At 40.6% G+C, this 26,660-nt stretch overlaps 1 protein-coding gene across 11 annotated transcripts in view; it reads left to right on the forward strand.

Annotated features, from left to right (window-relative positions):
* The window catches only part of PTPRD (protein tyrosine phosphatase receptor type D), a 1,452,104-nt gene that overhangs the window by 744,155 nt on the left and 681,289 nt on the right, over window positions 1–26,660 (forward strand). For all 11 annotated transcript variants that reach the window (XM_089489811.1, XM_089489739.1, XM_089489757.1 and 8 more), the window contains exon 7: window positions 20,891–20,913. The gene's annotated coding sequence lies outside the window, so the exon portion shown is untranslated. The remainder of the gene's footprint in view (window positions 1–20,890; window positions 20,914–26,660) is intronic.

Here is a 26,660-nt window from a genome sequence, read left to right on the forward strand (position 1 = left end):
AGGTTGGATGTGCAAATGCAGTGAAACAACTATTCATGCTGTACACAGTGGTATGTGTAACACACCAGTAAATAGAAGCTTACTGTAGCATTTCAAAAATAGCAGTCATGTATAATTTAAAACCATCACTGAATGGGAAGGGCCAAACAATCCTGAAAACTATATTAAGAACAAGTAAAGGAAGATCCAGATGTGCTCAGTTAGAAGCACATACTGAAAACCCCGTTGTCACAGCATGCCATTGGCGATGAGTAGAATCCTGTTTTGAGGGTTAAAGGAATACAGATCTCATAAGCCAGGACCTTTTGAGAATCCCAATGATTCTTTAAATTATGTGGGATCAGAATTCACTGTGTTTTATAAGATCACTTAGAGGGAAACAATAAGAGTCTGAAAAAGAGCAGTTTCTCTCTGGTAAGTTCTTTACTCCTTGCAGAGTTGAAATGCATTTGTTTTATTTATTAATTTGAATTCTACCATTTCTCAGGTCTTTATTGCAAGGTGGCCTCCAACATAATTAATAATTTTTTTGATAACACCACTGGATTAATAACACAATAAATTATAGTTAATGTTTCTAAAAAAATGTCAGTAAATAATATTAAAATATTACTTCAGTATAACCACTTAAAACTTTAGTCCTTATAAGGAAGGTATTTTCTTACCAGCAAAAGGACAGCAGCGAAGGAAACACATTACTCTCCTTCATATGGGAGTTTCTTACCCTAAAATATGAGGGGAACATCAGGGACCCACCAACAGTGTCAGCGTATCCTTAGAATCTTGGGGAAATTATGGAGTGGAGGGTAACTTCCAGGATCTTTTTACCTGTGTACACCTGTGTACACCAATACTAACTGTGGAGAGATTCTGGTTTCAATTAAAAGGAGGCTTTTTCTTTTACAGAAGGCTTTACAGAAGGGCCCTATGGGGCTCCGTCGTTATGTGCGAGGGGCAGCACTTCCAGACACCCCTCGCCCTTCGCACGTGACAAGGGTGTCAAAATGGCGACACCCTGTACACATGGGCACCGCCATTTTGACATGATGGATGCCTAGTATCTGCACATCCCAGCGTTATTGTGACACCATTGGCGCACCGCGGCATCACAACCGCACCGCAGAAAGAACCCACTTTTTGTGGGTTCTTTTTCCTGCGTGAGGGAGCCGTGCGGTTTGTCCGCTACAGCTCCCTCACACAGAAAACCAGGGTGCTGGCAGACCGTCATTTTTTGGACGGTCTGTATCCCACCTCAGAAATGTGCAAAGGTGCACACAAACATACCAAACCACTGCAACCTTAAGAAGCATACAAGGCTAACAGGGAAAAAAAGTTTGAAAGGTTGGATATAAAAAAAAATGGGAATTAGGAAGGGGATAATTACCAGTTCTGAAGATAGGTTCACAGAAGATAGAGAGTGGCTTAGGCAGTATCTGTGACAGGGACATCCTGTGCACCCTTGAAGCTACAGTTGGGGCTGATATATATCCTGTTGCACAGCCTGATGGGGTATTTGCTGCTACCAACTGTTGTAACAAAGGCTTGATGGTTTCCCCATGAAATTGACACAAAGTTTGATTGGATTTGAGATACTCCCTGGATATTTAGGGAGGAAGGGTAAATAGCAACGCAACCTGGAGTGAGGTGGAGGTATGGTCCTAAACTGCTTTGCAACGAGATTCATTTAGTCTCCATTAGAAGAGGAAGTGCGAAGAGTCCAGAGAGGTTGGAGGGGATCAGCAAACTCATTCAGTGTTTATTGTAGTACTATCTAGGTCTTCCACATGCCCTTAGACCCCTTACCTAATTTCCACAGGTCATTGTGACCTCTCCAAAAACATACCTGACACTAGATATTTATTGTGAAAACCCATATCTATCTAGAGGGGTGTATGGTACTCTAACAAGTACTACATTTAGGGAGTTGTCACCAAGAAGACCCTCTCACATCTGCAGCAGATTGCCTCTGGAGGTTGGAGGACCAAGAGAAAGCCCTCTCAGGAAGATCTCAAAACACAGGCTGTCAGACTTGTACAAGTTCAAAAGATCTAGTTATTTTATAAGAATGTTGAATACTGCTGAGCATCGTCAGAACTTAGAGAAAATGGCCATAAAAATGTATGGCTGTACCATATCTGACAGAGCATGTCTGTCCCAGCAGGTTTTTTCATACTTGATAGGAATGTTAACGTGTCAAGATCAGGGGGCTCTTTCACACTAGGATAAAATTGTCATGGTTCCATCTGACAGAATTTTAGGGTTTGTATTTAGTTGGTAGCACTAGAGTTTTCTGGCTGGTATTAGTACTTCATGAACAAGAATTTCAAGGATTCTATAGGATGGAGTCATGTCAGTTAAAGTTGAACCATAATGCTATAATTTTATAATGTAAAAAGACCACTGGACCAATTCCAGCCACCTTTTAACTTACTTACCACATCTTTACCACAGGTTTGACCAAAGAAAAACTGCAAGGTGAAGTCTTGTAGGTCCAATTTGATTTCTTCCTGAAAAAGATTATTTCAATAAAAATAATTTTTCCCCTCCCACTACCATCTCTCTGCTTCTTCATATGACAATGAATTATATTATGCCAGCTACAGACTTGAGTCTTAGATTCCAAAATACAGAGCAACTTAAAAGTAATCATTTTTCCTTCAGTATGACTTCACTTGACTTGTTTTTCACCCAATGAAATAGAAAATCTGGATAGATAAAGGAAATACTGTATATTTGAACATCTTGATGAAAAGTCAGAGAATTTCAGTTGACACAAATCAAGATGTGACTTTAAAAAGCTGCGGGTGGGATGAAATGAATGTTTTATTAAAGATGATTCTCACTATGCTTGAAAGTCAAAGAAGCATCTTGCCTTGTCAAAGTTTCCAGAATTTAGTGTGTTTGGGTGGGCACTCTTGCTTTTATTCACTAGCTTACATCATCCTGTGTTGAGGGGGTAGTATATTGAGTTGTTTAAAAAAAAGTCACAGGTTGTTGCAGTAAAGTTCAGTCATTTCAATGAATCTGATTTGCTCAAAATTGCCTTTCAGTGCTTACTCCACCACTGTTTCTTATTAAATGACAATGGAGACAGGAGGGATAGTGTCCTTCTCCCATCCCTAAACTTGGCTAATCACATGATCGGGGATGACACCCACATGCACTTCTCCCATTCTTCTCCTATAGATAAGTTGTCATGGAGCCATCTCTGCACACTTCTTCCATCGGTAAAGTGTAATGGAGTCATTATTTGGTATTAATGGGAGTTCCCGTTAATACCAAATGATGGCTCCATGACACTTTACCGATGGGAGAATGACGGGAGAAGCGCATGGGGATGTCATCACCAATCGCTGAGCTGAGTTTGGGGACAGAAGAAGGACGGGAGAAGGACGCTGTCCCTCCCATGTGATAGTCTCCAAGGAGAATGCATGAAGATATGGCTTCTTTTACTTGGAGTGATACATCTGCCCCACATTAACTCGTAATTTGCAATTTAGTTAAATTTAAACTCTAATGGATTAATGTCAATATAAATAAATAATAAATAATAAATGTTTTATTTGTATACCGCCCTTCCGTAGGATCAGGGCGGTTCACAACATTAAAATACATAAGAAAATTCCAATAAAACAATTTTAAAATTACAAAACAATACAAAAATAAAGAAACAACAAATGCCCCCGGGTTAGCCAACCATTGCCTGTGCGGCCTTTACGGCGGGGGGGCCTATAAGGACTCAGTCGGGGAATGCGATTTTAAATAGGTGAGTCTTCAGCTCCCTTTTGAATTGGGCCAGGGAGGTGACTGAGCGGAGCTCTATGGGCAGCGTGTTCCAAAGGGCCGGGGCGGCGATGGAGAAAGACCTCCTAGAAGTGGAGGATAGCCTCGCTCCGGGAACCCTAAGGAGTTGCTGCCCAGATGTTCTGAGGGTGCGAGGCGGAATGTATGGGGAGAGGCGGTCCTTCAGGTATCCTGGGCCCAAGCCATTTAGGACTTTATAGGTCATTACCAGCACCTTGTATTGCGCCCGGAAGCGAATGGGCAGCCAATGGAGGTTTTTTAGAACCGGTGTTATATGGCTGGCCCTGGACGTGCCAGTGACCAGCCTTGCAGCCATGTTCTGCACCAATTGAAGCTTCCGGGTTTGGTACAAGGGCTGTCCCATGTAGAGTCCATTGCAGAAATCCAATCTCGAGGTTACCAGGGCATGTACCACAGTTTCAAGGTCCCTCTGGGCCAGGTATGGGCGCAGCTGGCGAATAAGCCGAAGCTGATAACAGGTGCTCTTGACCGTCGCATTCACCTGAGCAGTCAGGTGAAGCGACGAGTCAAGAAGCACCCCCAGACTGCGCACGGAGTCCTTCACAGGGAGCGTGACCCCGTTCAGGACAGGTGGAACCACCGCCATTCCTGGACCAGGGGAACCTATCACGAGTACCTCCGTTTTCTCTGGATTCAGCTTGAGTCGGTTTTCCCTCATCCAGCCCATTACTGACTCCAGGCAAGCCACGAGAGGAGAGACGCCATCCTCGGTCACTGCATCAGTCGGAGACATAGAGAAGACTATTTGGGTGTCATCAGCGTACTGATAACCCCGCGCCCCATGTCTCCGGATGATCTCTCCCAGCGGTTTCATGTAAATGTTAAATAGCATGGGAGACAGAATGGCTCCTTGAGGGACCCCAGTTTTAAGGGCTCTCTCATCAGAGCACACGTCTCCCAGCTGCACCATCTGGGACCTCCCAGAGAGGTAGGACCGGAACCACTGGATCGCAGTGCCCCCGATTCCCACCTCTGCCAGGCGTCCCAGAAGGATACCATGGTCTATGGTATCGAAAGCCGCTGAGATGTCCAAGAGCACCAACAGGGACACGCTTCCCCTGTCGATGCCCAGACGGAGATCATCGACCAAGGCGACCATGGCTGTCTCAACCCCATAACCTGCCCGAAAGCCAGTTTGAAATGGGTCCAGATAATCCGTTTCATCCAAGACCCCCTGAAGCTGGATTGCAACCGCCCTCTCGATCACCTTCCCTAGAAATGGCAGCAGTGAAACAGGCCGATAATTATTATACACCAGGGGGTCGAGGGAGGGCTTTTTTAACAAAGGTTTTACTACGGCCAATTTAAGGACAGATGGAAATTGCCCTTCCCTCAGAGATGTATTAATTATCCGGCGTAACAATGAAGTTACGGCCGGTCCCCCCTGGGCTGCTAGCCACGAGGGACAGGGATCGAGAGAGCAGGTTGTCTTCCGAACACTTCCGAGGATCTTGTCCACATCCTCGGTACTAACCGACTCAAATCGATCCAGCTTAACTAAGTCCACGGAGGCCCTGGACGCCTCTACGTTAGGTTCTGCCTGAATGTCGGCGTTAAGACCTTCGCTTATACGAGAAGTTTTATCCGCGAAGAAGTCGTTAAATAAGTCGCAGCAGGCCTTAGAAGGTTCAAGGATCTGGTTCAGGACAGGAGGGAGCTGAGTAAGCTCCCTGACTACCCTGAACAACTCTGCTGGACGCGACTCCGCGGACGCGATAAGAGCACCATAGAACGAATTCTTTGCTGCTCGTATCGCCTCTCCGTAGTCCTCTAACCGTTGGGCTAGGAGAGTCTTGTCGTGTAAGCGGAGGTGTTTCCGCCAACGGTACTCTAGCCGTCGCAGCTCCCGCTTCCTTGCCCGGAGATCTTCCGTATACCAGGGCTTGCATTTGGAAGCGGGTCTGAGAGGGCGCTTAGGAGCGATACTGTGTATAGCCCTCGAGAGACCGGTATTCCAGATACCAGTCAGGGCATCAACAGAATCGCCGTCACTTCCAGCACAATCCTGCTTTTATCTACTCAGGAATAAATTCCACTAAATACATTAGGACTTACTCAAAATTGAGGCATCATGCCACCCACCCAACCAGGCAGTGGGCAGCATTACAAAATTTCTTTGGCACAGAGTTTAGAAATGCTACACCAAAGAAATGGGGAAGAGATGTGCAGCAGCAGCAAGGGTGCCCTTTTTCTGGGCCAAAAAGAAGCAGCATTTTGCTACTTCGTTTTGGCCTGGAAAAATGTCGGATCGGGGCCACGGCATGTGGTTGCCATGGCCCCAATCCAGCACTTAAAGGGGCAGTGGCAGGCTACTCCTTCAGGGTAATCTGTTTCACCCCTTAGTTGGGTATAAGCCACAACGGGCCAAAGAGAGCTAGCTCTTACTAAATATGAAGGTACTGTTAAACTATACAGTGCTGTCTGCTTACATTAATGTGTGTATGTGCATTTGCTGACCAACTCAGAGGCCAGGGCAGGAGAGCCTTAAATAGTCTTAGCCCTGCCCCCCCCCCCGTCCAACGGCCCGCTTAGAGCGCACTGTTTTATTTGAAATACTGGTCTCTCCAATGAGAGGCTAGCAAAACCTTCTCGCTGGGCCAATGGGCCCCAAGAAGCATTAAGTTGTCTGTTGAGTAATAGTGACCAATGAATTTCATAAAGTTTTCATAGGTAAGGAATGCTCACAGGTGGTTTTGCCAGTACCTAAAGTCTATCTGAGCCTAGTAGAGCTTCCTTCTGAGTCTACTTGCATAATATTGTGTGGTTAGGCAGAAATTCTATGAATGCTTTACTGGGAATGAGTAGCACAGCAAAGAGTTTAATAGCACCATTAGATACCAGTTTAAGAGAGCATGTAGTTGATTTGCAATGCAATTGTATGCATGTCAATATACATACTTTTTTTTTTAGAAAAACATATTAATAATTTGGAGTCTTACAGATACACATTGTTGTTTAGCTTGTTTTCAGCTAAAATTATTCATGAATCTTGTATGGGGAGAAAGGAAGGATTTAAAAACTGAATGTCTGTTCAAGATGCAAGCCACTTTGCCTTCCATGGGACTTATCGTCATGTTGGTAAATATAGGGTTGCTGCCACAATTCTTCTGCTATTAATGGTAGTTTCAGTGATGTGAAAATGGTTGGACTCACAGTATCTTTTATTTTTAATTTAACTAGGTCACAGATCAGGCTGTCAAATACTCTGTTCACCAAAATCAACAGATGTAAGAAAGTTCCTTGATGACTTGGCCATCACCACACCTCCTCATTCAGATTGTGAATTAACCCATATTTTCAGAGAGTGACTTATTTGTTCAGCTGTGCATTATGCATGCGAGATCCTGTTATACAGGCCTTCTGTATGCTTGACTTGGTTTTAAAATTAAGACTCCAGGGAAAAAGAAACATAGTACATAGCATTGTGCCATATTGTGCACTGTGATTATGTGTCCTAAAAATATAAAAGATGCTAGAAGTTAGTTTTATCTGAATATATGAACTAAGCTGTAAATACATGAGTGAAACAGCTAACTTGGGTTTGCTATCTGGAGATTTTAGGCAGATTATTTTTGGCTGTCTGACATAATACACAAGAAGCTGCTTCATAGGAAGTCACACTGTTGATGCATCTAACCCAGAATTATCTATTTTGACAGCTATTCAAGCTGTTGTTAGTTATAGACAATACTGGATGGGAAGCACTGGGGCTCTAAACTGGAATGGGCAAATGCATGGGGCACAGAGGCCAAAGTTGTCATAAATATTTGTAGTGTGCCACCAACATAACCCTGATACTGCAAGTATCATGAAGTCTAGAAATGAGGGAGTGTGGACTGGGACAATAACTAAAGCCAAGTGAGTTCTGGTCCTCTCAGGCACTCTCTTTTATGTTCTATAGTGGACCAAAATGAAGTCCCTACTTCAGTGGTACTCAAAGATGATTTTTCAGCAGTACTCAAAAGAATAATCTATGTTTATTCCATCTTCTTTGGTAACGTAATTTTAAAGATCAGTGGTACTCAAAAAAATTCTCCTTTCCATCTAAAAGTGGACATCACAACCACGCCCACTAGACATAGTATATGCCATTTTTTGGTTAATTAGTTTGTTTACTTTCATTCACACATTCATGTATATTCATATTTTAACATCTTATAAAGCAATAGCAGTGTTCAAATTAGGACAGTTGCATTTAAGTAAGTTCAATATTTAACTTTATGCACTTGTAAATCCTGTACATAAAAAAAAATTGGGAAGAGGAGTAGGAGGAGGGATCAGAGCATCCAAGTCTTGTGCCCCCCTTGAGCAACTCTTGACACACACCCTGGGTTCCTCCCCACCATTTGAGCACCACTGCTCTACACTATCCTGGGATCCACACACACCCTTTAGCCAGCCATTTCTTCTCCAATTGGTGGCTCTTCCCACCTTTCCCCAGAGCCTGAAAAAAATCATTCAGACTGTTAAGAAGCAGAATTTCTGATGCACCAAAAAAAAAATGGCAGCCAGATAATGCTCACCTCACATGGCAAGCCAAGAAATCAATTCCCCTGTTAATTGGGGTGACTGTTCAGTTCTATATTCAACATACGTTTCATTTCTATTGCTTATGACATATTTGCTTTTGACAGTCTATTTCCTCTTCCACTTGATGCATACTCTGAGTATGCTCAAAGTAATTCTCTGAACTGTCCTGAGAAACATTTGGGTAGAATTAGTTTTATAGCAATCTCTAGACTGCTATTTCTTTAGACTGGGTCCAGTTAGTTTCTCTCTATTGACTGAATTTGTTAACAAAACCATGGGGCAGTTTAGGGTGATTCGGAGCTTCCCTCCGGCGAGACATTCCTGTGCCACAGCCTTCCAGAACAGATTTTCCGATGAGGTATAGCAGGGAAGGACACAAATTGGAAACCATCATTCTGTTTATGAAAGGGAGGAAAAAGAAATATATTTCACACTTCCACAATACTGAAATGGCTTGTGTTCCCTATCTGCAACAGCAAAAATAGAAAAGTGACTCAGGATGGAATTGAAGCAGGGAACAGGACCATCTGAGCTGGTTGATAATGGCAGCAAAGAGCCAAATGTGTGAAAGAACAAAAATTGACTGGTTCTTCTTGAAGCACAATGACAAGCCCCAAAGGTAACCTGGGAATTGTGCAAACACTTGTTTTAGTTATCATCATAAACAGTGCTGAGAAAAATGATTGACTGTAGCTGCACTGCAGAATTAAAGCATGTTGACACCACTTTAACTGCCATGTCTCTATCCTACAGAATCCTGGGATGTGTAGTTTGGTGAGGCACCGGAGTTCTCTGAGAGAGCACACTGAATACGTCACTAAACTACCCATCCCAGGATTCTGTAGGAGAGAGAAATGGCAGTTAAAGTGATTTCAAACTGCTTTAACTCTACAGTGTGGACACACCCTACATGGATGACAATTTGCTGTTGGCCATGTTGAATTTTAGAATCTGGGAGGAGTTATCTAAAACCTTTCTATGCTATGATCATAAAGCATAGCAGTCAGATCTGTTTTGAAACTACACCCTTGTAAATTCCTGCTACACCTACATTACTCATCAGATGTTTCTAAGTTGGATTCTACCAGACATATTTACTTTGCATCTGCTTCAACCTGGCACTGAGATCTATTAAAGCAGGGAAGTGCTAAGATCAATTTTTAAACTACTGTGTAAGATGAATTCAGACCAATGTATCCATTATGAGAGGAGTGAAATGGACTTTAGGGAAATAATTGGTGAAGTAATGTTATTAGATATGTACTGTCAGCATGATTGATGTGTCCACGAATAATAACATTTTACACTGTGCTTTCCTATCATCTCATTCAACATCATTTTTAGCATATGTGTCCAGTGCTCTTAAAGATTAATTGAGCTAGCCATAATGTTATGTAAAGATGACAGATTTACATTGTCTGAAAACTCTGTAGACTACCAGTTCTTTATTGTGTTGTTTTGTGTTCCACATAAATTTATACAACTTCCTTAATGAATTATATAGGCATAAACCTGTTCCTTCATGTTATTCAGCACACAAACACAGAATACAAATTCAGTTCCATTAAAATAATGGAATCACAGTATCCTGCAGACATTTAAATGTTATAGGAAAGTGAAGTTCTTCTTTGGCTTTTTTTAAATTTCAGTATACAAAATATTCATTATGAAATGGTCATATCTTAGTCCTGCACATGTGCTATCTCCAGCATTCTTCAAGCAGAAAATAAATTGTAAAATGTAGCAAACAGTGAAAATAACTAGGGAACATTGCTAAGAAATTATTTCTCATGTTTTGGAAGGAAAGTATTGTGCTAATTTTATATTGTGCACATGGACACAGCACAGACCCACATACCTACACACAAATGGCTTGGAGTAGCCAGAATATTTTCATATATTGCATTTTGTCATAGAGTTGTCTTTTCAAAGAGACCAGCCACAGGATGAAAAAAAATTGAAATGATGGGCATAATTCCCTAAGCATTCTGCTCTGTACCACTGTCTTTTTTATATCAGTGTAGGGCTTTTGCTGGAGAACCAAGTCAAAAGTGATATACATTCAGTCCCATTGGAAGTCAAAATTAATGGCTCAGCTCCCATCGACAGATGACTAGTTATTTAAACTACTTGATATAATTGAACTAGACAAATTAACCTGTTACTGAAACTCTGAGGATGTAGAAAATGTTGAGAAACAATTGGCTTCGATAGTAGAATACTGTAAAAATAATTGGAAAGAGTAATGTAGAAAGTTTAAGAGATGAGGCAAAATTTGGACAAGAAGCCTCTGTTTGAGATACAAGAATAAAATAGTAAAGCAAAAGACCAAAAAAAAAAAAAAAAAAAGCAAATCAAGGTAGAAAGGAGGTTATGATTTGTTATAAATATTGGTTTGGATTGTACTGGATGCATGGATTGAATGTTCACATTTGTTTGCTGACTATCCCCAGAAATAATGAGACAACACACAATAATGAAACAGATAGCAAAACATGGGTTGAAATTGGGCCATTTTATTAACTTGACCTATTTATTGATTTCTTAAGAGAACTGCAGCTAAGGGGGGAGTAGGCTAATGGAGCAGCTGCAGCCAGTAGTCTTTTCCCCATGACAATCACACCTGAACCCCCAAACAGAACCCAAAAGCTGGGTTACTTTCTGGCTGGCCTGCATCAGGAAGACCAACTAGAAAGTCTCTCAAGCCCCAGAGATTAAAGAGAGGGTTTATCTTGCAGGCCAGCCTCAAGGGCAGTCTTGTTTCCCACTTTCCTGATCCCAATAACTAAAGATAAAGTTTCAGAGACCTTCCTTTCACCAAAATGGTGACCAAGGTACTTATTGAACTCCAAATTCCCCCCCCCCCCATTTTTACCAATGACAGCCTATTTAGATACCACCCTAGTCTGACTGGAAACAGTATGAGGTAGGATATATTTTCTACCATAGTGTTATGGCATTTGTTTCACAGATGTTTGGCTTCCAAGTTACTTCACTATTGACTGTCCCAAGATTGAGAATATGAGCAACTTCTGTGTATTATGACAGTATCCAGACCGGCACAAAGCACTGGCCTGGATCCATGCTAGGGTTGCCTCGGGGCATCGTTACAGATGCCCTTTAACCCTAGTATGTAACCGCGGCATTGTAATGGCTGCGCCCTGTCTACATGGGCACTGCCATTATGATGTCACGGCCACACCACCTCCAAACGGAGCAGCACAGGCGTGACACCCGCGTGCCACTGCAGGGTACTTATGGCACCCTTTCAGAGGTGCCAGAAGGAGCTCCGATTTGGAGCTCCTTTCCCTGTTTGTGTCGCTGGCGCAGCCTTTACACGGCTGCGCCAGTGACACAAAAAAGAAAGGGACCAAGTGCCCCCTTTCTCTGCCTCCCCCCAAGGACACCCCTTTCCAGGAAAACCGGCGGATCGGAGCCTCCGGGGCTGCCGCTGTGGCAGCTCAGGCCGCAATTCGTTGGGGTATCCCACCATTGTTACCTTTAAACTACAGTCCTATGCATTTCTACTCAGTTGTGCAATGCACCTGAGTACATTTGGGCTTGCTTTCTAGAAAGCGTACACCTTTATTTATTTATTTATTTATTTTCCAACAACTTTTCAAAAAGGGTACATTGACAATAGTTTGTATTAGGGATGTTCACCAACTGGAAGAGTTGATTATAAATGCAATCCAGTGGGTCAGGACACAGCCCGATTTGGATATGACCAATCTGGAGGCTGCCTAATTCAGCTTGGATCCAAATCTGTCTCTCAGTTTTGAAATCCAAATGTTCATACATTCCTTTGAATAACATTGGAAATTAACAAATAATGATACCATATTTTCTCCCTGATTTTTAGAATTAGATTAGGTTGGCAGGCATAGTGGCTCCTTATGAGCAGAGGCTACCTGCCAAATTTCAAAGACATAGGTGCAGGAATTTTTGTGATAAAAGATGAAAGGCTTGCAGTAATGCTGTGCACTGTTTCCACAAAGAAGAAAAGGATAACATAAAGCTTTTAATAAAGCACTAAATATTATTTAATGTTGGAGGTGCCCCTGGAGTTACCCTTACCAATTATGCAAATGCTGATTTTATTTTGTCACCACAGTTTTAAATACTAAGAAACATTTATTATTTATTTACAACCATGCTGCAAAATATTCTAGAGTTTTCCATGGAAGCTGCTCTGCTAGTATATAAATACCACCCAATGTGTAGTTTTAAACAAGATATATCAAAGAATGTGAAATTGCTTTTTCTTCTTTGCTCTGTAACAGTAATTAACACAGCATGGTTCATAGCCTACAAAAATTTTGTGTTTCAAATAAATTCAGGTTATAAAAAATTAAACATGAAAAACTATTCTTTCATCTGTAGAGCAGATTTCATGTTTAAACTCCCAGTAAAAACTCAACTAAAGAACATTTAACCAGCATGGCCTGATATTTTACCACTTTGCTGAGCCCAACACACATGCAAAAGTCAATCAATCCAAGGTGCCACAATAAATACAACTTGTCTGGGGAATGTGTGGCACTCCAGATGACATTGGACTAAAACTCCTATTCATCTCTTTTCATTGGCTATGCTGGGTAGGATAGATGGAAACTCTAGTCCAGCAACATCTGGAGAGCCACACTTTTGCCAGCATTGCCATTGTACTTCAGGAATGACACTGGAAAGAATTTGTGGAAAGGTGTTGTAAGTTTGTGTTTGACAGGGGGTTTGTTACAGTTCTATATTACCTTTTTCTTTCCCTTGTGGAGAAAAGATTGTGTGGAATGCCACAAAGGTATATGTCAAAGGAGATCAGGGAGAGAGCATCCGGTAGGCAACAGTCTTATGATTTCTGGGAGATTCTGTCAAAAAATGATTGTTCTGAATTGTGGTTATGATTTGGAGAGACAAATGCATAGAGTGAAAGTCACTTTCCCTTCCTTCTCCCACACTTCATCTGTTGCCACAAATTTCTAGCACAGATTTTTCAATAGCATAGGCTACAGAGGGGAAGAAAGGGGATGATATGCCAATAATTTCCCCTACCATAACAATAACAGGTAGGCACTGCTAATTTCACTTATAATGTTCTAGATAGCCTTTCATCACAGGGAGTGCAACTTTTGGCCTGCCGATATTTCTGACTTGCAAATCCCATGATCCTTTGCCACTGATTATATGCTAGCTAAGATGGTCAAACAATGTCTAGAAAACCAGAAGTGACTCAGCCCCACTCTAGAATTACTCACTAAATGTGTGCTTTTAACAGGAAGTATAGCTCTTGAGATATGCATTATTCTACATAATACCCTACTTTTTCTTCATACACGGTTTCATACATGGTTCTCACTCTTTCTTTCTGTCTTCATGACAACCCCTGTGAGGTAGATTAGAATGAGAGTCAATTAAATTTATCACACGGAACTTGGAGAACGGTAACGGAGCAGAAACGAAGGGAATAGAACGGAACAGAAAGTTGGAAAACATATGTTATTGCACAGGAGAACGCCACCGATGCCGCTGGGAGTCCCCAAACAATTTCCCATCCATCCCACAGCAGTTGAAAAACGATTCTGAACAGTTCCGTTCCCATTCTCGTTCTTCAAGTCCTGTGTGATAAAGTTAAATGACTGACCCAGGTTCATGCTGTAGATAGATGAGATTTGGAGGGTGTCACCATACCCTAGGACTCTAAACAGACCCTACAAAGGATATATAACTGCTCTTGAGGAAAACAGACATTAGGATATGGGAGCCTAAATCCAAGTAGTCCCAATTAGAATAGAGCCATTGACTCTGTGAGTTACCAAGATCCCATTGATTCAAAGATTCTTCTCTAATTTTCCAAACTAGTTATGATTCTGTACAGTAGTGAATTGAAATATGACCAGTAATAAAGAATGCTGCATGATTATTTTTGCTCTTTGCCCATACATTGTTCCAGTGCATGGAGATGTAACAATGATCTAGAAATATAAAGCCATGAATCCAATAATCTCACTGTTATAAGGTTTTTCAGTCCACTTTCTGATCTTATATAGTGTTGTATTAGAAACTGATTATCTTCTTGTGCTTGTTGTATGGGTACTCCCTTTTTTCTGCATTTTATTTATTTATTGAAGAAACCCTTTTCTTTAGTCAGAATGATTTTAATGAAGCATGGTGGGATTTGGAGAGAGGGTGGGAATTGTATACTGTATTTTTCAAAGCAGTATGAGATCCTCTTTGTTTCAATCATAACTGAAGCTGCATATAATCACATGATGAACTGCCATGATCACGGCCAGCTAATTTTCTGCATATTGTTACTGGCTATTTGAATTATCACTGTGCCAGAGAAAACATGATGCAAAACTGCTTGGGTTGCATAGTTTAATATATGATTTAAGAGGACTGTGCAAAATCCCATGGCCAATCCAGACTTTTCTTTCTGTTGACATCCAGCAGGAAGGGCTGTCATTGACTTTTATGGAAGTAATCAATATAATTGCAGTTACAAATCACACCCTGTTCGTCTTTTAACCATTCGGAAGAGTTTCATCAAGCAGCTTGAAAGCACAGCTCCTACCTCTTGTTTTAGAAATCTGACTGAAAATATTCTTGGCCATGATGATAGATGATTATTTAACATAATTCCAAGGACTGTGGCACAAAGAAAATCAAAAGATCTCTGCCAATACCAATCCATGACTGTTTAAAAAAAACTTGGCACAGGTCTCATCTCTTTTAAAAATAATAAAGAAAGAAAAATAAAAAAGGGGGGGGGGATATACAAAAGACACTTGAAGTTTCTGTAAGCAGCATATTGTCTCCCCCCCCCAAAAAAAAAAATTATCCCCTTAATTTAGAATCCTAGAATAGAATCAAAGAATCATAGACTGTTAGAGTTGGAAGAGACCTCAAAGGCCATCTAGTCCTTGCAGGAACACAGAATCAAAGCACCCCTGACAAATGGCCATCCAGCTTCTGTTTAAAAACCTCCAAAGAAGGAGATGCCATCAAACTTTAAGGGAGTGTGTTCCACTTAAACAATCGACCCAAATTTCAAAGAATTCTGTTATAAACATATTTAGGTTCAGGGCTTCTTTCAAGGCATGCCTTCAGTAGAAAAAGAGGAAGCTTCTATCACACAGGTGGATTGACAGAAGCCATGGTGCTGAGTTTGCATGACTAGAGTAGAGCTGTTGATGTTTACGGTTTCATGGAGTTCTTTTAATTATCAAAAGTCAACAAAAGCTAAAGCCAACTTTACATCAATAACAACAAGTACTTATATAGTAGAGTAGACAGTGATAGTTCAATACACTCTGACACTATTAAAGATTCATCCTAACAGAAATGCAGGTGCACATAAATAGTTATTCATTCAGGGGTAGCTGTGTTGGCCATGTAGCAAAATTTACAAAACCATGATAACTTTATTCTGACAATCAAAATGCACAAAATACATGATGCAAGCTTTCAAAGCTCCATTAGCTTCTTCATCAGGTGAAGGTTAAAAATCAAACATGAGATTTTTAATGTGTGTGTGTGTGTGTGTGTGTGTGTGTGTATATATGGCGATGTTTGTTGTTGTTGTTAACTGTCCTTGAGTTGATCTCGACTGATGGAGACACTGTGGATGAGACATCTCCAAGACCCCCTGTCCTCCACTGCCCTGCTTAGGTCCTATAAACTCATACCCATGTTCTCCTTAGTAGAGTCCATCCATCTGGCATGTGGCCTTCCTTTCTTCCTACTTCTCTCCATCTTTCTCAGCATTATTGTCTTTTCCAATGAGTCCTTCCTTCTCATGATGTGTCCAAAATATGACAGCCTCAGATTAGTCATCTTGACTTCCAGGGAGGTTTCCACATTGATTTGTTCTAGGACCTATTTGTTTGTCCTGTTGGCTGGCCATGGCATCCTCAGCACTCATCTCCAGCACTGCATCTCAAATGAATGGATTTTCTTCCTATCGTCTTTCTTAACTGTCCATCTCCCCCATCCATACATGGTAATAGGGAATACAATGGCTTGTATGAGTCTAACTTTTGTGCTCAGTTGTATATCTTTACATTTTAGAATCTATCCTAGTTCTTTCATGGTTGTCTTCCCCATTCTTAATCTTCTTCTGATTTCCTGACTACAGTCCCCACTTCTATCAATGTTTGATCCCAGGTATGAGAATATATTTTACTATTTCTACTATAGCTTAGTTCCAGGTTATCTATGTCTGGGAGTGCTATGACAGTTGGCCTTTAGTTTCCATGGGGAGGCCCCTCCCCACAGATGAAAAAAAACCATGGGACTTCAAGTTCCACAGTTTTTAATGGGAGTGCAATGACAGAGACAATAGGGCTTGCAGTCTGTGGATGAGAAGCCCATGGATGGGCTTAAATCTGCAGATGTCAAGCCTGCAGTTGGGGGGAGTGGACTGTGTTTCCTTACACTGAGTAGTGGAACAGTATCCATTTCTGGGGGGCAAAATGCATTCTGAAAAGTTGTTTTTGCTGTGTTTATAATTATAGGCTTATAAAAAAAAAAACAATCCCAATATTCATTAGAACCCCTATGTAACCTTGTATTTATGTCCTATGCAGCAACTCCTCTGTGACACTTTGCGACAAATGACATCTCTGCAATTTTATTAGTTTGAACATAATAGTAAATTATGGCAATTCATACACATTTTTAATTCAAATGTGGTTATGATTCCTGAGTACACTTTTAGGTGGCTGTATTTTTGTTTACATCACTGTAGGAGGAACACAAGTACTCTGAAGCTGATATTTCAGCATCTCACAGGGAGACACTTCATAACATTCCTCCATAAACAAAGTGCTTGAATATGAATGAAATTTAGTGGCTGATTACAGCTATACCTACGTCTGGTCCAAAAACATATGAATTGTAGCTACCTAGATGTAAAACAAAGACATTTTCAGAGCAGTTTTCAAACCCTATATTTTGAGCTAGTGCAAGGTAGAAGTCAAAAGATTTACTGAATTTATGATTAACCATCTTGCAAACTCATGCTGAGGTAGAGTTCAGGGAGTCAGATTATAGAATATCTAATTATTTCTTGAACATCTACAGCATGTTGTAATTCCAGTATATGCAAAGCAGATATCACAGGTCTGTAGTGAACTTCCTTCACCCTATGCTTCTTGGAAAAAAAATTCCACCAAAACAGCAAACAGCTGTTGATCCTTTATTGAATTCCAAAAGTTAAAGCATATAGCAGCTTTCTTGTGTTGTAATGGATTTCTGATTTTGTATGCTTCTTAAAAATGTCAGCAGGAACATGTATTAATATAGATTATTTTAAAATGGCCTAGAAATGTGATACATAATTATTTAAACAAATTGGTTAAAGGGAGATTAAACTTAAAAATATCAGTACTTGGTTCAAAGTGGGACTCATGAATCAAAAGAAATAGTACACTAAATATGCAGATCATCTTTCATTACAGTATTCCATGTTTCTTTTGCCTTGGAAATAAGATGGCTGAGATGTCAGCATTCTACAAAGATACCTTTTCTGTACATCTTTTCCTTTCCCGCTTTTCTAGAACTCATTCATGTGTAGCGTCTGAAGCCAGCCAATTGATGAATCCCAATAAATAATGTTCCACTATAAATCTTTAAACATGTCTACAGCACCCTAACTCTTCATGCTAATCACTGTAAAGATATTTTTATATCATACCTTAACATCTTTCAGTGCATCTCTTATTTCTCAATCTGCCAACCACTTTATTGCTCCCACTTGCACTATAACAGGCAATGTAAAAATTTATTTCAAATGATGGCAGTATCCTTTGGATTCACCTCTCCACGCACTGGAGAAGAATTAGGCCATGTGGAAAGTTCTTTCTTATTTTAAATGTCAGGTAATCTCAGGGGCCATATTTTAAACCTTCACACCATTTTCTCTTCACAAATCCCAAGTCAGGAATTCCAAACAGTATTATCAAAGAATTAGGACATTTTTCACCTTAGAAGGCACTTCAGCTGAAGACCCATTCAAAATTGGAATGCACCTTGATGACATGCAAGGGAGGAATGATGTTTTCTTCTGGAAGCCATGCTATTCTACCAAGTCTCTAATCATGTGCATATTTCAGATGGAATGGAAAAGTCCACTGGGGGTGACATTAAAGCCCCTTGTTGATGCTGAGACTTGACCTGTATCTTCCTGTCCTTGTATGTAAAATCATGGGAAAATCATACTTACCGCTGTGATATTCAAGTCAGGGATAATGTAATAAAAATGATTGTGGAAAGAAGAAGCTTTAAAGTGACTAGGTGGATTCTCATTATTATTGTTGTTGTTATTGTTGTTATTTTACGAGGGGCATTATGGGCTGTGTGCAATACAGACTTTTGTATGGTCATTCTCTGAGGTTAGTTCAGCATTAACTGCCCATTCTTGGATTCATGGCTGCCTGGGACGGGGGGGGGGGGGGACATTGCATTTTGCCTTCAACTTTGTATGGAGACATTGAAAACAGACACTCTCTGGGCACCATTTTTCTACTGGAATAAATATAACAAAAATGTTATTTCATGAAAAGTTAAAGGTATTGTGTAAATTATTGTTGTGCATTCCAAGTTGTTTCTAACTTACAATGACTTAAAGGTGATTTTTTTCCCTAAGCCGAAGTTATACATTCAGGTTTTAAAAAATGAAACCACGCCCTGCTTTTATTTATACTGACAGCTAGATTTTACCTGCATGTGCTATGTGCCTTCAAGTCATTTCTGACTTATGGCAACCCAAGGTGAACCTATCACAAGGTTTTCCTGGCAATATTTAATCAGAGAGGGTTTGCTCTGCCTTTTTCTGAGGCTGAGAGCATGACTTGCCTAAGGTCACCCAGTGAGTTTCGATGGCTGATGGGGATTTGAATCTTGGTCTCCAGAGTCATGGTCTAATGTTAAAACCACTATGCCACACTGGCTCTTTATATTTTTTCCCACCTATAATATAAATCTGAATAAAACACTACTCCTCTATATACTTATGTCCTAATCTGTAGACTTTTCTTTAAAATATGGAAAAAATAATTCTGACATGATTCCATCACAAGTTAATTGAGTCACTGAGTGAATGTAATGAAAAGTTTTATTAGTGGTCTCCAGTGGAGGTGTTAATGGGAAGGAAAGCAATTTTCACTCTATTTCTGTGTCATATAAATATAAAAAGAACTTTCTGATAAAAGCTCTATTGTCATGATACTATTTTAGTGGAAGTTACAGGCCCTGTTCAAGAAATCTGCTCTTTTATTAGAAATTACATTATGAAATTTGAATATCTAGAAGCAAACAAATAATTTAAAAATAATTTTTAAAGTAATTAAAGGTTGTATGTCCATGGTGTCCCACCAGTACTGCTGACCTGTTTAACAACATGGGCAACTCTAATGTACAGTTGCTACAGAGAATGGATAGAATGAATTTCTTCTATGGACTATTTAGCCAAACCGAGATGGGGTTGGGGGCATTTTACAGCCAAGGTCTCAAGATGTTTCACTCTTGAGGCACTGCTACAGAGAAAGCCCCATTACATGTACCCACCAACTTAACTTCCTTAGGTGTTGGGACATGCAACAGGGTCTCCTATGAAAATTTCAAATTTTTGGCAAGCTCATCTGAGAGGAGGTGGTCACTCAGATATCTTGGCCCCAAGTTGTTATGGTCTTTTTAGGGCAACACCAACACTTTGACTTGAACTCAGAAGCAAATTGGAAGTTGGTGCAGTTCTTGCAGGACCAGTGCTATATGATCTCTAAATCACACACTTGACACCAATCTAGCACTGCATTTTGCAGCAATGAGTCTTCAGTCACTCTATGATACTTTGCAGGAAGTGATGGTGTGTATGGTGTATCAGAGGAAAAGGAAAAGATTCAGTTTAGTATTTCTACAGCAACAATAACTCAATTGTGTGCCCCACTTCAGCAGACTTACTGAATTACTATGAATATATTAAGCTAACTCCTAGGTAAGTTTCATCAATTCAGTGTATCTATTCTAGTTGAGACCAACATTTGGATTTAGACTCAGTAATGCAGCAAATGAAGGATTGTGGTGATGGATACATGCTTAGGTACCACCCCAGGGCAGTATGAAGAACAAGAAGCCATAACAGTTGTTTTTGCTTTATTCCCACCTTCACAATCTGAGATTGTGTTCCTTGATCAATCATACTGATGCACTATAATTCTAAACAACAATCAATCAAAAATGAGAAGTCTGCAAGTCTCTCATTCCCATTGAGCACAATGTAGTATGCACATGACGATCTATGTGCACCAAGAGAAAGAACTGAGTGTTGTTGTGATCTGTGGCAAACCCTCAATGCATGGGGACTATATATCTCATGTATCTGGATTTATACTGAAACGTGTTCTTTCCACTTTTTAGTTGAAATGAAGAATATTTGCTTATTTATGCTTTTATGTATAGCATCAAATTAAGATGCCTGCCTTTGATGAACTGTCAGTGAATACAAAGAAATTATATATCTCTTCTTGTCTCTCAACAGGAGCTGTGGTTCACGAAGTTGAGGTAAGATCCCAATCAAATTTTAAAAAAAAAATTGTTTAATTAGAGTGAAATACTAAAAGCATGCAAGCATTGTCTCAGACTTGTGCAAAATGTCTTGATGAAATTTAGTATGGCTGTTCTCAAAATTATATGCAAAGGGATCATATAGCACCTTTGAGAGTAACTGAACATCTGACAAGGTAGACCAAATCTATGAAAGTTTATGCTACAACTTTTCTTGTTCAGCTAGTCTCAAAGGAATCCTGGTGGTGTAGTGGTTAAATGCCATTACTGCAACCATTCACAGTCACAAGGTTGTGAGTTCGATCCCAGGCAGGGCTCCAGGGTCCACTCAGCCCACCATCCTTTTATTGGCCTGTTACAGACTGCCAAAATAAAGCTGCTTCGGGTCTCTTTGGAGGTATGCTGTTTAAATGATGCATGCATCCTAAGAATCCGGAAGCTGCACCAAAGCTGCACTCCAGTGATTAGGTATGGAGTGAGGCTTTGGTGCAACCTCCGGACTCTTAGGACCCATGCATCATTTAAATAGCATACCTCCAAAGAGACCCGAAGCAGCTTTATTTTGGCAGTCTGTAACAGGCCATAGGTTGGTAAAATAAGTACCCAGCTTGTTGGGGGCAATTGGCTTACACATTGTAAAGCACTTAAGGAGTATTAGTTCACTGATAAGTGGTATAAAAATGTACTTCGTATTGCTAAAGTTGCTACAAGATCCCTTTGCATGCTAATATTCCAGACTGACATGGCTGTGCCTCTGAATTATAAAAATTCTAAGGGTTTTTTTTGTTCTTTGCTTTCTTCGTGGTAGATACAACTTTGCTTACACATATGGAATGCACATGATCCGTCTTCATGGAGTTTATCGCACCATGGAAGGAGGCATGGAAGGTGAACGGAATGGAAGGGGCCTGGAACGAGTGGGGGACGCATTTTACTGCACACAAAAGTCCCGCACTCATTGCGTTCCGTTCCCCATCTGTTCCCCATCTGTCCCAGAGGGGGCGATATTTGAGAACTGTTTCAGAACAGTTATCAAAAATCGCAGTCCTCTGGGGATGGATTGGGAACGGAAGGGAAGGGAACGAGTGAGGGACTTCTGTGTGCAGTAAAATGTGTGCCCCACTCATTCGGTTCCCTTCCTAGCCCCTTTTGGACCATTCTCCGACCGTGCCAGGAGCCTGTGCAATAAACTCCCATATGTGTATCAGAGAATCTGAGTGGAAATTCACACTCTTCCCTCTCCGTAAACTGAGCTTAGTTTGAAAATGTAATTGCCATTCATACAACTGCCTTAGACATGACAGCTTTGTTGGTTTGTTAAATATCTGTTGCTGCCAGTGATTGTGAATATTGGGTAGCACAGAGTTCTATGCATGCCAGTCAAGAGGTGACTAAAAGGTAATTAATTATGGTTTTCTTGAATTGAAGTGGCCCATTAAACGAGTCTCCACAACATTCAAAGTCAACTGTACCACATCTGAATGCATCTCGGGGCTGAGGGGTGCATGTGTGTGTGTGTGTGTGTATTTGCTCAGTTTTTTATATACTTGCTGACTAATTAGGCAAATCTCATGGTGAATTAGATTCACGTGGAAACTCTCAAATATGTGATATTTCACTTGTAGTCAGGGCTTAAGTGCACATGTAAACCATGGCAGTTGAAATTTACCTCAAGAGGGTTGGTAAAAGCAGCTCCAGCTGTAAGGTAGAATATCCAAAATGAATATCAGAAGAAGAGGCAAGAAAAATTTGGATGCACACCTGAAAATCTGGTTATTATCATCAAATTCTTCTCTTCCCAAACCCCATTGGCACTTGATTTGGAACTATCCATTAATGCCAGAATTCAGTCACAATTTTTTTTGAGTGAGACTAAATGAGTTTAAAAATGGATATTTTAAATGTTCTAAATCTGAGAGTGTTTGCAGAGTCATTGGGGCTCAAAGGGACAGCAAAAGACTTCTCATACACAAGCTGTATCCCTACTATCAGTGTTTTGACCTCCCCCCCCCCGATTTTTCAAAAACTCAGTGTAACTGTGGCACTAAGAGGACATCGTTTGACTTATAATGGTCTCATCCTGGTTGATCTGGATAATTTTGTCATGTTTTGTCAGTTGTAGTTGATTGAATGTTCATTTACTCAATTCTTTTCTTTTGTTTGTGGCTGTAGCATTTTCTTGGATTTACATTCTTTCAAAGTCTTTTTAAAAACAGGGATGTGGTTTGATAAGATGATCTTGTGGTCTGAAGGGCAAATTTTCTACACTGAGATTAAAAAAATTATATTGCTATACTATAATGACGCACTATAACTCTACTATACTGATGCACTATAACTCTAAACAGCAACAATGATAGGAAGGAGGAGCTGGTGGTGTTGATGATAGAGGAGTAATAACAATAATAATATAATAATAATAGTTATTTATATTCCGCTTAATCTCTAGGAATCCAAGTGGATTACAACAGTAAAATAAAATACAGTCAAAAGAGAATACATTAAAAATTCCAAGATCCCCATCCCTCCCCCCAGTCATAAAAATATAATTTAAAAATATAAAATATAATTAAATGCTAAAAGAAGATTAAACCAAGAAAAGTCGTTAACAACTTTAATATGCAGTAATGATTAAAATGAAATAAGTGTTTCAAGTGGAGGTCTGGGTAGAATAAAGATTATGGTGGAGTACAGACTGCCAGAAAGAGGCGGCCAATGGCCGCCTCTCTTTTTTGCATAACCATGCCGCAGCATCCAAAGCGCGCGGTGTGGCTACGCAGAAACAAAAGGACCGCTAAAAAGTGGCTCCTTTTAGCCCTGCTGAAAACTGCCTGTGGCAGCATGAGGATGTCGCTGCCGCGCACGCCCTCTGGAAGGTGCGCAGCAGTGATGTTACAGCTGTGCACGCCATGTATACAGCGCCGCACAGCTGTGATGTCCTGGCGACGTCCTAGGGTTGTGGGGCATCTGGAAAGAGCACCCCGAGGCAACCCAAGTATGTCGCCAGGACGTGCTAAAGGGTCCATATGTAAAGGGCCAAAGATAGGGCTAATGGGAGAAAAAGGACAGGGAGGCAGGTTAGCAAAGATGTTATAGTCTGGAAAGGCCTGCCGGAAGAGATCCATTTTAATAGCCTTCTTAAAGGTTTCCAAGGTGGTAATCTGACAGATCTCGTCCGGCAGGTCATTCCAGAGTCTAGGAGCAGTTTCAGAAAAGGAACGCTGGGTCACTGCAGAGAGTCTAGTCCTCTTCAATTGAAGCAGATAGGGAGAGAGAGAGAACGAAAGAAAGAACGAAAGAAAGACAGAGGAGTAAAGTTTACTTTTTTGTTCTGATATTTGTTGAATTAAAATGAAACTCACTTGCAATTGGGAATAAAATGTCGCAGCTGGTAGCAGGAATTCCAAAAAATAGACCCAGACAATAGAAATGTTTTAATATTTTAAAAAAACCCACTGGGAACAACAACAAATAGAAAAATCTAACACATTTGTCCCAGCTGGAGAAGTCCAATATTTATATTAAATTTAAAAAAATATCCATTGTTTTCAGAGATTGCAGTCACATTTGTTACTGGAGCACAGGGCATGGGGAAGTTTACACATCCCAGTCTTTTCATAGCCTGCAAATATTCTTGTCTATTAGATCAGTTTCTCTTTTTCCAGACCAAACATAGGCCCGTTACAGACCGCCCAAAAGGGGCGGTCTTGGGGCGCTGCCGGTTGCAGCGCGGGGGAGCCGCTGCAGCCAAACCACGTGACTCCCCTGCGCTGCAAAAAAGGAGTGCAGAAATCGCACTCCTTCCGGCAACCCGGAAGAGCCGCCGCAAGTGTGAAAGTGCGCACTCGCGACGGCTCTTCCGGGTTTAGACGTCTGGACGCTGTGCGTCCGTTACATCAAGATGACGGCGCCCGTCTGTATAGGGCGCCGCCATCTTGCCGTACGGAATACGCGTGAGGGGCAAGGTGCGTCTGGAAGCACCGCCTCTCGCGCGTATTCCTGGCGCAATGACGGCACCGCTTAGGCCCGTCTGTAAGGCGCCTAGGTCTTCTGTTCTGATCGTGATTTGGCTGTTTCCCTCTAGACAAGATAAATGAGCCACCAAAATAATATTTTTTTCTATATTTCAGTAGGGCACAGTTAACCCTAATTGTACATATGCATTTTTAGCAACCAAGCAGTTTTTTAAGCAATACTTTGATTTCCAGTCTCTGTTTCCTTCTCTTAATAGGTTTATATATATTCATAACAAAATATATATTCATAACAAAATATTCTGTTTTTATTGGAAAACAAGATTTGGGTTGTAAACTATATATATATATATATATATATATATATATATATATATAGTTTACAACCCAAATCTTGTTTTCCAATAAAAACAGAATATTTTGTTAGTAAATAGTAGCTTAGGGAGTAGACCTTAGAAAATTAAGAGACTCAACCTTTCTGAAACAAAATATTTCATATGAAACCCTCAAATAAAAGCTTCTTCTTCTTCTTCTTCTTTTTTTTTACTAAGCATCAAGCAGCTTTTTCTTAGTGGACACAAATCAGCTGGGCAGTTGCTAAGTAAAAATACGTTTGTGGCCATATCTGTTTCCATAGCTATGCCATAGGCAGGATGGCAATCTGGTTATGAAACTGTTCATAGCAACAATTTAAGGTAAATGCCAACCCCTCACTCCATTCTTTCTTGTTTTCATGCCCCCATCAATATGACATAGTGATGGACTACAAACTCTACTTGACCATGATTTGGGTGATTTTGGCCAAGTCACATGCTCTCAGCCTTCTGGAAAAGCAATGGTAAAGCCCTTCTGAACAAATTTTGTCAAGAAAACCCCATTATAATGTTGCCATGAATCAGAAATGACTTGAAGGCACACAACAATTTCCTTCCTTCCTCCCTTCCTCCATCCCTCCCTTCCTCCCTCCCTTGTTTTCATGCCCATTGCTACCCATTACTCCTGACTGCAGCATCAAGTAGTGACATACTCCATTTACTAAGGAGAGAGCCTGAATCACCCTGGTGGATTGTAGAACAGGAGTAGGAGGAGTGCTAGCACCATTTTCAGCCCAGCAAAGCATACAGCTAGCCAGCCCAGAGTGCACCCCATCTCAATCTAGTTGTTTTATCAGGGTTGGCTGGTCACCAGGATGAGACACAGAAAACCAGATCTCTCGGTGGTATGCTTCTTTTTTTAAAAAAAATCCCCATATGGTTTCAGCCCATTTCACCAGCCAATTCCAAGGCTATACCTAAATTTTCAAATCTCCTGAGATGTCCTCAGTCCCTGGTATTTAACAGTCAGTTTACATATTCAGTTGAGATGTAAGTCACCAAGTGATAACTGACTCCTTATGGAAGTGAAAAGGGTATGGTTTGAACTACCTTTAAAAGTCAGCATATTACTTTATAGAATGTATTGGCAAATCCTTATAGAGAGGTTATAGAGGGTTCATAGTCTCAGACCCTTTTATTTACAATGGAAATAACCTTCACTGACAAAATGATCTCCATATGAATTACTTCTTTATTTTTAGCACATGAACTCTTTATACCTAACCTTTTGAATATAATAAAAATCATTATTTCTAATCACATAACAGTTCCATCTTTTCTCTCTGTGCGCATTTTTCTCTTCCACCAAGTACCTTTAGTGTTATCATTCTTGCAGACACATTTGCAGACTGTCTGGTCAGGTGTATAACTGAAAAAAGGTCAAGGCAAAATATCA

This window comes from Sceloporus occidentalis, unplaced genomic scaffold, assembly GCF_023333645.1.
Source record: "Sceloporus occidentalis isolate IW3139 unplaced genomic scaffold, rSceOcc1.0.p SCAF_1, whole genome shotgun sequence".
Classification (NCBI taxonomy): Eukaryota; Metazoa; Chordata; class Lepidosauria; order Squamata; family Phrynosomatidae; genus Sceloporus; species Sceloporus occidentalis.